Source organism: Miscanthus floridulus, chromosome 6 (assembly GCF_019320115.1).
Source record: "Miscanthus floridulus cultivar M001 chromosome 6, ASM1932011v1, whole genome shotgun sequence".
NCBI classification, from domain to species: Eukaryota; Viridiplantae; Streptophyta; class Magnoliopsida; order Poales; family Poaceae; genus Miscanthus; species Miscanthus floridulus.
The window spans coordinates 73,053,745-73,065,062 of record NC_089585.1 but is presented as its reverse complement, the minus strand read 5'-3'; the positions used below and the strand labels follow the sequence as shown (position 1 = coordinate 73,065,062).

General features: G+C 44.1%; 1 pseudogene; it reads right to left on the bottom strand.

Moving 5' to 3' along the window:
• Nucleotides 1-4,290: 4,290 nt before the first annotated feature.
• On the bottom strand, nucleotides 4,291-8,427 carry LOC136458383 (rust resistance kinase Lr10-like; annotated as a pseudogene).
• Between the last annotated feature and the right edge of the window lie 2,891 nt (nucleotides 8,428-11,318).

Genomic DNA, 11,318 nt, shown 5'->3' with positions numbered 1-11,318 from the left:
AGTGAGTTTGAGATGTCCATGATTGGAGAGCTTAGTTACTTCCTTGATCTTCAAATCAAGCAAATGAAAAATGGCACATTTGTGAGTCAAGGCAAGTATATCAAGGACATACTCAAGAAGTTTGGAATGGATGATGCTAAAGCTATTAGTACAGCAATGGGGACAAGTGGAAGATTGGATAGTGATGCTAGTGGCAACATGATGGATCAAAAGATGTATTGGTCTATGATTGGAAGCCTACTCTATGTGACCGCATCAAGGCCGGATGTGATGTTTAGTGTATGCATGTGTGCTAGATTTCAAGCCTCACCAAGAGAAAGTCATTTGAAGACAACTAAGAGAATATTGAGGTACTTGAAGCATACACAATATGTTGGATTATGGTATCACAAAGGAGCAAGATTTGAGTTGATTGGATATTCATATTTCGATTATGCGGGATGTAAAGTTGAGAGAAAGAGCACATCAGGCACATGTCAACTATTGGGAAGATCACTTGTGTCTTGGTCATCAAAGAAGCAAAATAGTGTAGCACTTTCAACCACCGAAGCGGAGTACATTTTGGCCGGTAGTTGTTGTGCTCAATTACTTTGGATGAAGGCTACCTTGAGTGACTTTGGAATTAAGTTCAAGCAAGTGCCATTGCTTTGTGACAATGAAAGTGCCATCAAGCTCACCAACAACCCGGTTCAACACTCAAGAACAAAGCATATTGATGTCCGCCACCATTTCATAAGAGATCACCAACAAAAAGGGGACATTTGCATTGAGAGTGTGAGCACTGAAGATCAACTTGCCGATATCTTCACCAAGCCACTTGATGAGAAGAGGTTTTGTAAGCTAAGGAATGAATTGAACATACTTGACTTCTCCAATATGTGTTGATGCACCCCCACTATATGACATGCCTCTCCTTCGAGCCAAGCAAGGTAAAGTTGATTGACATGTCATTCATCCATTGCTAAGGACTTGTTTAGTACATCTAGTCATTCCTATCATGTCCTAGGCTCATTCATGAAAATCAAATGAATTTAATGCTTGTATGGTACCACTATGGCTTGTATGTTTGAAATGATCTAGTGGTAGCATATGACATATTTGTGGGCTTGCAAACCTAGTGTTTGATTTAGAAAATGAGCTATAAGTGTTTAACTCAACATGGTACAAGATAACCCTTACTTGGAGGTGTAAAGAAGCTTGTCCTTGGATCAAACCGAGTTAAATATCTTTTGCAAGTAATCTAGATTGAACCAAATTGGGAAAATCATCCTCATTTCACATGATTTCACCCCAACCTATCTATAATTTGAGCTCACCTTTTGTGCTAATTGTTGACAAAGGAGGAGAGAAACAAAGATATGAGTGATAGGGGAGTATTTGACATAGGGGGAGAGATATGATAAAGGAAAGGGATCAATTAAAATTTTGAGCACACAAGTAGGGGGAGCAAGCTTATAAACTTGTATGTTGCATTTTGATGTGCATTTCATATGTTTGCTTGCATAGCAAAAGTTTTAAATTTCAATATCCACGCTTGTATGGTGTATGCTAGCTATAGGTTTGAGTGATAAAATGAAAAACTAGCATGCATAGGCTAAGTAACTAGACTCATGCTCACATTATGAAAACTAGACCCTTACTTTTAATGTTGATCTCATGGGGTATTCTAGTTTTTGTGTGTATATCTAGTTACTAATGGTGCTAAGGATGGTATATTGGTACACTCCGACTGGTATCACGCTTCAAAGGTCCATCTCTTATACCTTAGCATCATTTGGTAGAAATTGTCTCCTATATTTCCTATCTAAGCATATGTGCAAGCTACAATCCAAACTCTTGGCACATATGTAGGGGGAGCAATTGCTACCATATGGAATTCATGAAACTTGTCCATATCCTTTACACATGGTAAATATGCTTGGGCAAGCAACATGGATTCAAATGAACTTTAATTCATATCTTTGTATAAGGGTTGTCATCAATTACCAAAAAGGGGGAGATTGAAAGCTCTAGTTTGGTTTTGGTTAATTGATGAAACCCTAAGTGCTAACCTAGTTTATCAAAGTGATTATGAGATAGGTAGCACTACTCCAAGTGATAAAGCAATGGCAAAGATCATGACAATGGTGATGGCATGGTGATGGTCAAATGCTTAAACTTGGAAAAGAAGAAAGAGAAAAACAAAAGGCTCAAGGCAAAGGTAAAATTGTAGGAGCCATTTTTGTTTCGGTAATCAAGACACTTAGCGAGTGTGATCACATTTAGGATAGATAGCCGTACTATTAAGAGGAGTGAAACTCGTATCGAAATGTGGTTATCAAAGTGCCACTAGATGCTCTAATTCATTGCATATGCATTTAGGATCTAGTGGATCACTAACACCCTTGAAAATGTTTATGAAAATATGCTAACACATGTGCACAAGGTGATACACTTGGTGGTTAGCACATTTGAGCAAGGGTGAAGAAGATAGAGGAGAAAGGAACTCAGTCTCACTATTTTCACTGTGACCGGACGCTAGTCTTGGGTGGACCGGCGTGTCCGGTCAGGCGTAGCAGTGAAGACGCCAGCATCGGTATATTGATCGGACGCTGGGTCTAAATTGACCGGATGCTGGAAGTCTAGGTCCGGTCGAACTGACAGGTCAGCACAGTATCCAGGGTTTTGCACCGGATGCTGTGGTGTGTCTGGTCGAGGTGGACCGGACATGTCCGGTCGAAGAAAACCTGGTTTGAAACCTTACTGTAAACGACCGGACGCTGGGGGTCCAGCGTCCGGTCACTTGTGCCGGAGCGTCCAGTCGCTACTTAGCTGTTGCGATCAGGTGGTTCCTATTGAATGGACAATGACACGTGGCTTACATCGGTTGACCGGACGCTGGGTCTAGAGTCCGGTCAGTCTGATCGGAGCGTCCGGTCAGTCTGACCGGAGCGTCTGGTCAGCCCGCAGTGTGCCCAGTGAAGGGGTACAACGGTTCTATTTCTTGGGGGCTTCTATTTAAGCCCCATGGCTGGCTCAAGCTCTCTCTCTTGCACATTTTCATTGACATAGCAACCTTGTGAGCTTAGCCAAAGCCCTCCCACTCATCTCCATCATTGATCCATCATCTTTGTGAGATTGGGAGAGAATCCAAGTGCATTGCTTGAGTGATTGCATCTAGAGACACTTGGCATTCGTGTTGCGTTGTGGATTTCGCTTGTTACTCTTGGTGGTTGCCACCACCTAGACAACTCGGTGCAGCGGTGGAGGATCGGCACGAGTTGGTGATTGTTCGTGGCCGTCTCCAGTGATTGTGAGGGGATTTGTACTTTCCCCGGCGGAGCGCCAAAATGTAACTCTAGTGGATTGCTCGTGTCATTGAGTTACCTCACTTGTGGGTAGGTTCTTGCGGTGTCCAATCGTGTGGACGAGGTTTGTGCAACACCTCTTAGCCGCCGAACCACCAAGTGTTGGTCGACATAACGGGGACTAGCGTGTTGGCAAGCACGTGAACCTCGGGAGAAAAATTGGTTGTCTCTTGTTATTTGCATTCTCCTGATGATTGGCTTAATCTTCATCTTGTGATTGGTTCATTCCTCTACACGTTGGTATAATCATCTTACTTTTATATTCTTGTAAACTAGTTGTGGCAAGCTCTTTAGTGTAACTAGAATTGAGAGCTTAATTTGTCATTTAAGTTCATCTAGTGGAGCTCTTTAGTGTAGCAAGATTGAGAGCTCTTAGTGAGTAGTATCATAGCAAGTTGTGTGTCTAGTAATCATTGCAACTAGAATTATTGGATAGGTGGCTTGCAACCCTTGTAGAGCTAGAGTAAGTTTGCATTTCGCCTTTTGTCATACTAATCAAATTGCTCTAGTTGATTTGTGGATTTTTAAATAGGATATTCACCCCCCCTCTAGCCATATTAGGACCTTTCAAGCTGTCATGTTCATAATTCAGCCATGCACCAACAGTGCTCCTACACTGTGTTGCTGGTTCACAGTGCATTTTCCAGTATCCATCCCAATCTCAGGCAAATACATTTGTAGTATTAGCTGTCCAGAAATGCATGTCTTGGCATCTTGCTTTCAGGAAAATTATTATATCCTAGCATAACTATAACAGTTGCCAATCTCCATATTAAGTTATACATGTTTTCTCACAAACATTTACAGGAATCAGAAAACTGTGTACCATAAAACTGATTGGACATCATGAAAATGATTAACACACATAACAGCCTATTTTAGGTTTCACAAGCTAATGCTCTGCTCACCTTATCTACTACCCGAGCACAGATATGTAAACAATTCAATCATCTTCCTCCTCAATTGCATTGAGCTCTGAGGAGAAATGGTGGGAATCTGTATCGACAATATGATCATTGCAGAAGAATGGCCTAGAAGGCATATGGAGGCCATCAGTGCCACACTCAAGCATCTCTATAACCTCACTCATCATTGGACGATCTTGCGGCTTCATCTGAATGCACCGTAGCCCAATGATGCACAGTTTCCTTTCCAACTCATGCATGTCGGACACAATAGATATCTCACCAAATTCTTGTGCGGCTAGATGATCATAGACCCAGGCTAGGTAGTATGCTTGACTTGAGTTGGCTGCATTTTGGTCTGTGTTCCTTCGCCCTCCTGCCATCTCCAACAGTAACATACCAAAGCTATAAACATCGGATTTGATTGATATGGCACCAAAGCTACGACATACCATTTCAGGAGCTATGTACCCAATAGTTCCCCGCATGGCGCTCGTTGGCACAAAGCTCTTGTCTCTCGGGTACAACTTGGTGAGGCCAAAGTCAAAGTGAAGGATCTGCATATCGCAACCCTGTTGCAGGTAGTTGATTCCCCTTGCAATGCCCAAAGCAATCTTGTTGAGGTTATCCTAAGAGAAACTTCTTTCAGCGGAGAATATGTACTTATCAAGAGAACCATTGGACATGTACTCATAGACCAGTGCCCTCCTCATTTCCTCTAAACAGAAGCCCACAAGACGAACCACGTTAACGTGGTGGATCCTACCGATTGTGGAGACCTCGCTGATGAACTCGTCCCCATTGCAGTTGGAGTTGCCCAGCATTTTGATGGCTACATGCACGTTTCCCGGGAGTAGGACACCCTTGTATACAGAGCCATATCCTCCCTGACCCAACTTGTCTCTGAAATGGCTAGTGACCACGTTGATGTCCATGTAGGCAAACCTAGTGGGACCAAGCATTTGTTGCATCTGGAGAAACTTTTCTACTGCATGCATCAATGGTTATCCTTGTTTTCCCATACTTGTGGGCAAGGAATATGAATACTACCAGTGCAGGGAGTACGAGCCTGCATAATACTACCCAAACAAGTTGCAAATATATATAAAGTTAGACAACATAAGTAGGTTACTAAAAACTATAGCCAATGATGATTAGAAAGAAGTAGGCACACTCCACGTACCAAAATGTTACTTGGCCACGCTTATAGCAGATACTATGGCTATGACAACCCTCTGGAACATAGGATTTGGGGAATAGTAAGAGTATACACAATGTGCAAAATGTGATTCACTCCAGAAGAAAGCACGAGTCCATTTCACTACCGGTTCAAGCCACAAACCGGCAATGATTTGGCTCTATCACTGTCGTGTTCTAGCCAAGAACTGACGGTGATAAGCCTACATCATAAAAAGGATACATCCGTCCTCTTCTTCCTCCTCTCTTCTATACCGAGAACAGAGGCGCGTGTTTGGGCTCTTCCCTCCATTGTTGCGGCTGCTCTTCACCATGAAGCTAGCGCTTGGATTTTGAAGAATGGCTTGATCTTTTTGCTTTAAGGTTAGTAACAAACATCCACTCCTTTGATTTTGTTGTTTAATTAGCTTCGTTTTGATGGCTACATTGCTTGATTCTCATTCTAGTTCTTTCTCCATTCTAGATAACACTTTTTCAATTGGATATTTGTGCAAGGCTTAAATTATGGTGAATCCATCATCCAAACGGTTGGTGTCTATGAACACATTTAAATTCCTAGTTAATTATTCCATGGTGGTCAAGATCATCATTGTTAGTATGTGATGCTAAAATTAGTTCTCAGAAGTATAGTAGAATAGTTGTTCTTCAATATTATGCAATAATTGTTTTTACTACGATTTTTAATTTACAGGGCCGGGGCTACCAATTTCAAATTTTTAATAATTAGTGTATAATAATGTTTTTAAAAAATGGTACTTTCGAGCTACAATTGTTGTTCATGAAGCTCAATTTCTTATTAATTCTTTATAATTACTATCTTAGTATTTTTTGTGTAGAGATGGATCGAGAGTGGATGCATCTGTCCTGAACGGACAAGCGGTATATGCATGGTGTCAGCCAGTTTATCACCGATGCCAAAGCCCATGCTGGGAATGAGAACCCTGTCTTCTGCTCATGCAAAGATTACAAGAATCAAAGGAACTTTTATCAAATTGAGTCTATACGATCGCACTTGATTACCAGGGGTTTTATGCCAAACTATACGATATGGACTATGCATGGCGAGGTTGGTGTGAATGTTCTGCAGGAAAATGATTATGATGTGGACATGCCTGGCGTAGCCATCCACGATGCTGACGAGGAACCCTGTGTCAACATGGAACCTATGGGCACAGTTAATAATGTGTTTAGAAACACGCTAGCTAATGACATCGAGGATAACGATGGCATTTCTCAGCTGCTACGTAATATAGAGACCGGATGTCTTAGTGAAAGACAGCTGAGAAAGCTAGAGAAAATGAGACAAGATGGCAAAACACCATTGTATAGGAATTATCCAATGAGCAAACTAGAAGCCGACATCATGCTGTTAGAGTTCAAATCGACAAACGGATTGAGCGATAAAGGCTTCGATCAGTTGTTAGGTATAATAAGGAAAATGCTCTCAGAAAAAAACGAGTTGCCAGAAAAGACATACTTGGCCAAGCAAATGATCTGTTCCATCGGCCTCGAGGTTGAAAAAATACACGCGTGTTCCAATGATTGCATATTGTACCGTGGAGAAAAATACAAAGACTTAGACAAGTGCCCCAAGTGTGAAGCTCCATGGTACAAGGAAGGGCCGTCAGATAAGGGCACCAAGACCAGAGGAGACCTCCGTCTTGACCATAGCTGCAGACACCGTCATGGGCCGACCCGTCACCTTGGCCACCAGACCGGCCGCCGCGGGCAGGCTGGCCGGCAGAGGTCGCTGCCCCGGGCACAGCCAGCCCTTGAGCCGCAGCAGCCAAGGCCATGAGGGTAGGGACGGCAGAGAAGAAAGCACCGCCCCCAGCGCATGCATGGGCCCCGGCCACTGCTGCCGCAAGCGCCGCCGGCCGCCAAGACAGATCCGACCACCTGGGGTCCGGATCTGGCCCCCCGGGCACCGGATCTGGCCGACTGGGCCTCGGACCGGCGGCCTCCGCCAGCGCCGCCGCCGCCATCAAGAGAGGAGAAGGAGAACGTGCGGAGAAGAAGAAGACCTCGCCGCCGTCCCCTACGCCTGCATGGACACCAGCCGACGCTGCAGCAGCCGCGGCAGCCACCTCGTCAACCTCCACGCCGGTCGAGCGGGGCCGGGCCGCCGGCCTGCTGCAGGTGCGCCGCCAACACGAGGAGGGAGAGCCCCGCCGCCACCATCACGGCCGGCCGGGAGGCCATGCCGGCAGCCAGCTCCGGCGGCGGCGCGGCGGGCGAGGAGGAGAGGGGTGAGAGGGAGGCGGCACGGCAGGGGCCGCCCGAGTTGCCCCGCGTGGGGGAGCGACGTGGGCGTCAGTGGGGGATTGGACAAGGCTACCCCCCCTCAGAAAGAAAATGGTTGGCTTGCCTGGCCTGAAGTGTTACCAGCTGCTCAACTGGGACAGGCAGCCATGGAGATCAACTTGAATGCTCCACCACCTGTCATTCTGCAGGATCTCAATGATTTGCCAATGGAGGAGGATCCCTAGGAAGTGCTGAGGCATCAAAGCCAACAATGAGCAGAATAACTGGGAGTTAGGCCAGAACAGTGAGCAACAGATGATACAAGAAATATTATTGCCACAACCTGCTCAACCAGAACCCCAAGAGGAAGTTGCTGAGAATGCAGTTAATGAGGTGGAGGTCCCTCCCTTCTGAACAAGGAGAACCAATTTCTCCATTTGGAAATCCCCGAAAATGCCATCATGAATGACAATGAGATCCAGGAGAATGAAAACGAGCACAATATGGGCTGGCAACAGGATCAACCAGCTCAAGTTAACAACATTCAGTTAGGGATGGTTAGAGTCATTGATAGATTCTACCCAACACCTTCTTCTACTGAATTCAGCAATTTGGGCTTTCAGAAGAGGCAGCCATATTTGCAGCAAGTTCCAGCTAGCAACAAGGTAGTGATCAACTATAACAGTACTCAAGTAGAAAAAGGAAATGAAACAGCCATGATTGAAATACCAAAGAAATGGGCAGAATTCTTCAAAGTATTCCTGAACTCTGCTGACAGCTACTCATGGGCCAGGGACCTGCTCAACACCCAGTTCCCCTCTCTTATTTTCCAACCCTGGGTGCAGTCACCTTAAGCCTGTCTCCAGTTTAGAATGATCAACCATCTGAACAATGTGGCAAGCTCAGCTCTCTCAACAGTTCTCTGATCTCTGATGAGGCCCTGATTATGGAGGATGAGGCCCTGATTGTAGAGGAGGATCAGATCAAATCACCCCAAGGAAAGAAAAGGGCAAGAAAGGGAAAAGTGCAGTCTCTAGTGGTGGATTCAGAGGTTAGAAGAAGCAGCAGAGTCAAAGGAAGGACAAATGGTTTCAAATGCCAAGTGGTTGTAAGATAACAAACTGCCTGGGATGCAAGTTGGATCCACCAACTATCCCCATTGAAACTCTGCAGGCCATTGGGACCAAGATGTGTCAGATGAATGCTGAGGAAGTTGATGAAGCTACCCTGATCAAGAAAAAGAAGCCCAAGCCAATAGCAAAGAAGGAGAAGACCAAGAATTCTGATGAAGATGCTGAGGCTGAGGAAGGAGCCAGCAAGGAGAATAAGAATGACTGAATCTTCAGTCATGTTTATCATCTTCATGACCAAGCCCCAAGCTATTATCAAATGATGATGACCAGATATTGGAAAATACTTTGCTGGAACGTGAGAGGAATAAACTCTGACAAAAAGTGGAATTCAGTCAGGGACAAAATAATTGAAAGCAGATGTGACATTATTTGCTTACAAGAAACCAAGAAAGAGATGATTGACCAAGCATTCCTAAGAAATATATGTCCTCAAGGCATTGATTCTTTCATTTTTAAACCATCCATTGGTGCTTCTGGTGGAATCTTGGTGGCTTGGAAAGGAGCTTTGTTCACTGGCACACAAATCTTTCAGAATGATTTTGCCATCTCGGTGGAAATCACATCTACCATCAATAATAGCTCCTGGGTCCTGACAACTATGTATGCCCCATGCACACTAGTTGGGAAAAGATCTTTTCTTGAATGGTTCAAGGAAATTCAAATGCCTGATCAGACTGAGTGGCTCATAATTAATTGGAGATTTCAATCTAATAAGGAAGCCTGAAGACAGAAATAAAGGAGGAGATGTTAATGAAATTTACCTTTTCAATGAAGCAATTGACACTCTTGGACTAATTGAGCTTCCACTGCATGGTAGACACTTCACCTGGACCAACAAACAGCATTGTCCTCTACTAGAAAGACTAGATTGGTTTTTCACATCAAATGCCTGGACAGAAAGATATCCAGATACAATAGTCATGGCAATGCTAATGGAAACCTCAGATCACTGGCCTTGTATAATAGAGATAAATACCAAAATTCCTAAGGGCACCATTTTCAGATTTGAAAATCATTGGTTAAGTAGAGATGATTTTGTTACAGTCCTCATCCAGGGATGGTGCAAGCGATAGAGTCTTACCGCCTGTGATCGGAAGGTCCCGGTTCGAGTCGCGGTCTCCTCGCATTGCACAAGCGAGGGTAAGGCTTGCCACTAACACCCTTCCCCAGACCCCCGCACAGAGCGGAAGCTCTCTGCACTGGGTACGCCCTCATCTAGGGATGGTCTGCCCCATACCTACCACATGACCCAGCAAAGGCAATCAATGCCAAATGTAAAAATTTGAGGAAGATGCTCAAAATTTGGAAAAACAGATCACCACCACTAGTAAAGAGAAGATGCTCAAAATTTGGAAAAACAGATCACCACCACTAGTAAAGACCATTGCAAATGTCAAGATGATCTTGCAGCTCATAGACACCATGAAATGCTTTAGAGATCTCACAATCAGTGAATGGAACTTCAGAGAAATTCTGGGCTCCAAATTGGTATCTCTACTTAAACAACAAAGAAGCTATTGGAAGCAAAGAGGCAAGATTAACTGGGTCAAAGAAGGTGATGCCAGCACCAAATATTTTCATGCTCATGCTACTATTAAGCACAGAAAGAACGATATAGCATACCTCCAAGATGAATTAGGCAATGGTGTCACAAACCATGATGAAAAGGCCAAGCTTCTGTGAGAAACTTTCAAAGATAGGCCAGGAAGATCTGAATATAATGGTATGCTCTATAACCTGAATAACATTCTACCCACCAGTGAGATGCTGAATGAATTAGAGGCACCATTCAGCAAGCAAGAGATTGACGAAGTAGTATCTCAGCTTCCAAATAACAAGTCACCTGGGCAGATGGCTTCAATAATGAGTTTATCAAGGGATGCTGGACTCTTATTGCACCAAATTATTATAAACTTTTTCAAGCACTATTTGAAGGAGAAATCTGCATGAGAAGCCTAAACACTTCGAACATAGCACTCATCCCAAAGAAAGATGGCCCAGTCACAGCCGCAGATTACAGGCCCATTTCACTCCTCAACACTTCTTTCAAGCTCATCACCAAGGTTCTAGCAAACAGACTACAAAAAGTGATCAAGCAAATCATACACAAAAACCAGTACATGTTTATCAAAACCAGGACAATCCAGGATTGCCTAGCTTGGGCACTGGAATACTTGCATTTGTGTCATAAATCCAAAAAACAGCTAGTGATCTTAAAATTGGACTTTGAAAAGGCTTTTGACAAGGTGGAACATGAGGCTATTGCCCAAGTGCTAAAGGCCAAAGGATTTGGTAACTCATGGATCAGATGGATCAAGGAAATACTAGATACTGGAACATCATCGGTGTTACTAAATGGAAAGCCAAGCAAGGTTATTCACTGCAGGAGAGGAGTCAGACAGGGTGACCCCCTCTCCCCCCTCCTTTTTGTGTTGGTAGCTGACCACTTGCAATCAATTTTGAACAAGGCCAAAGAGTTAAACTTGCTAAAG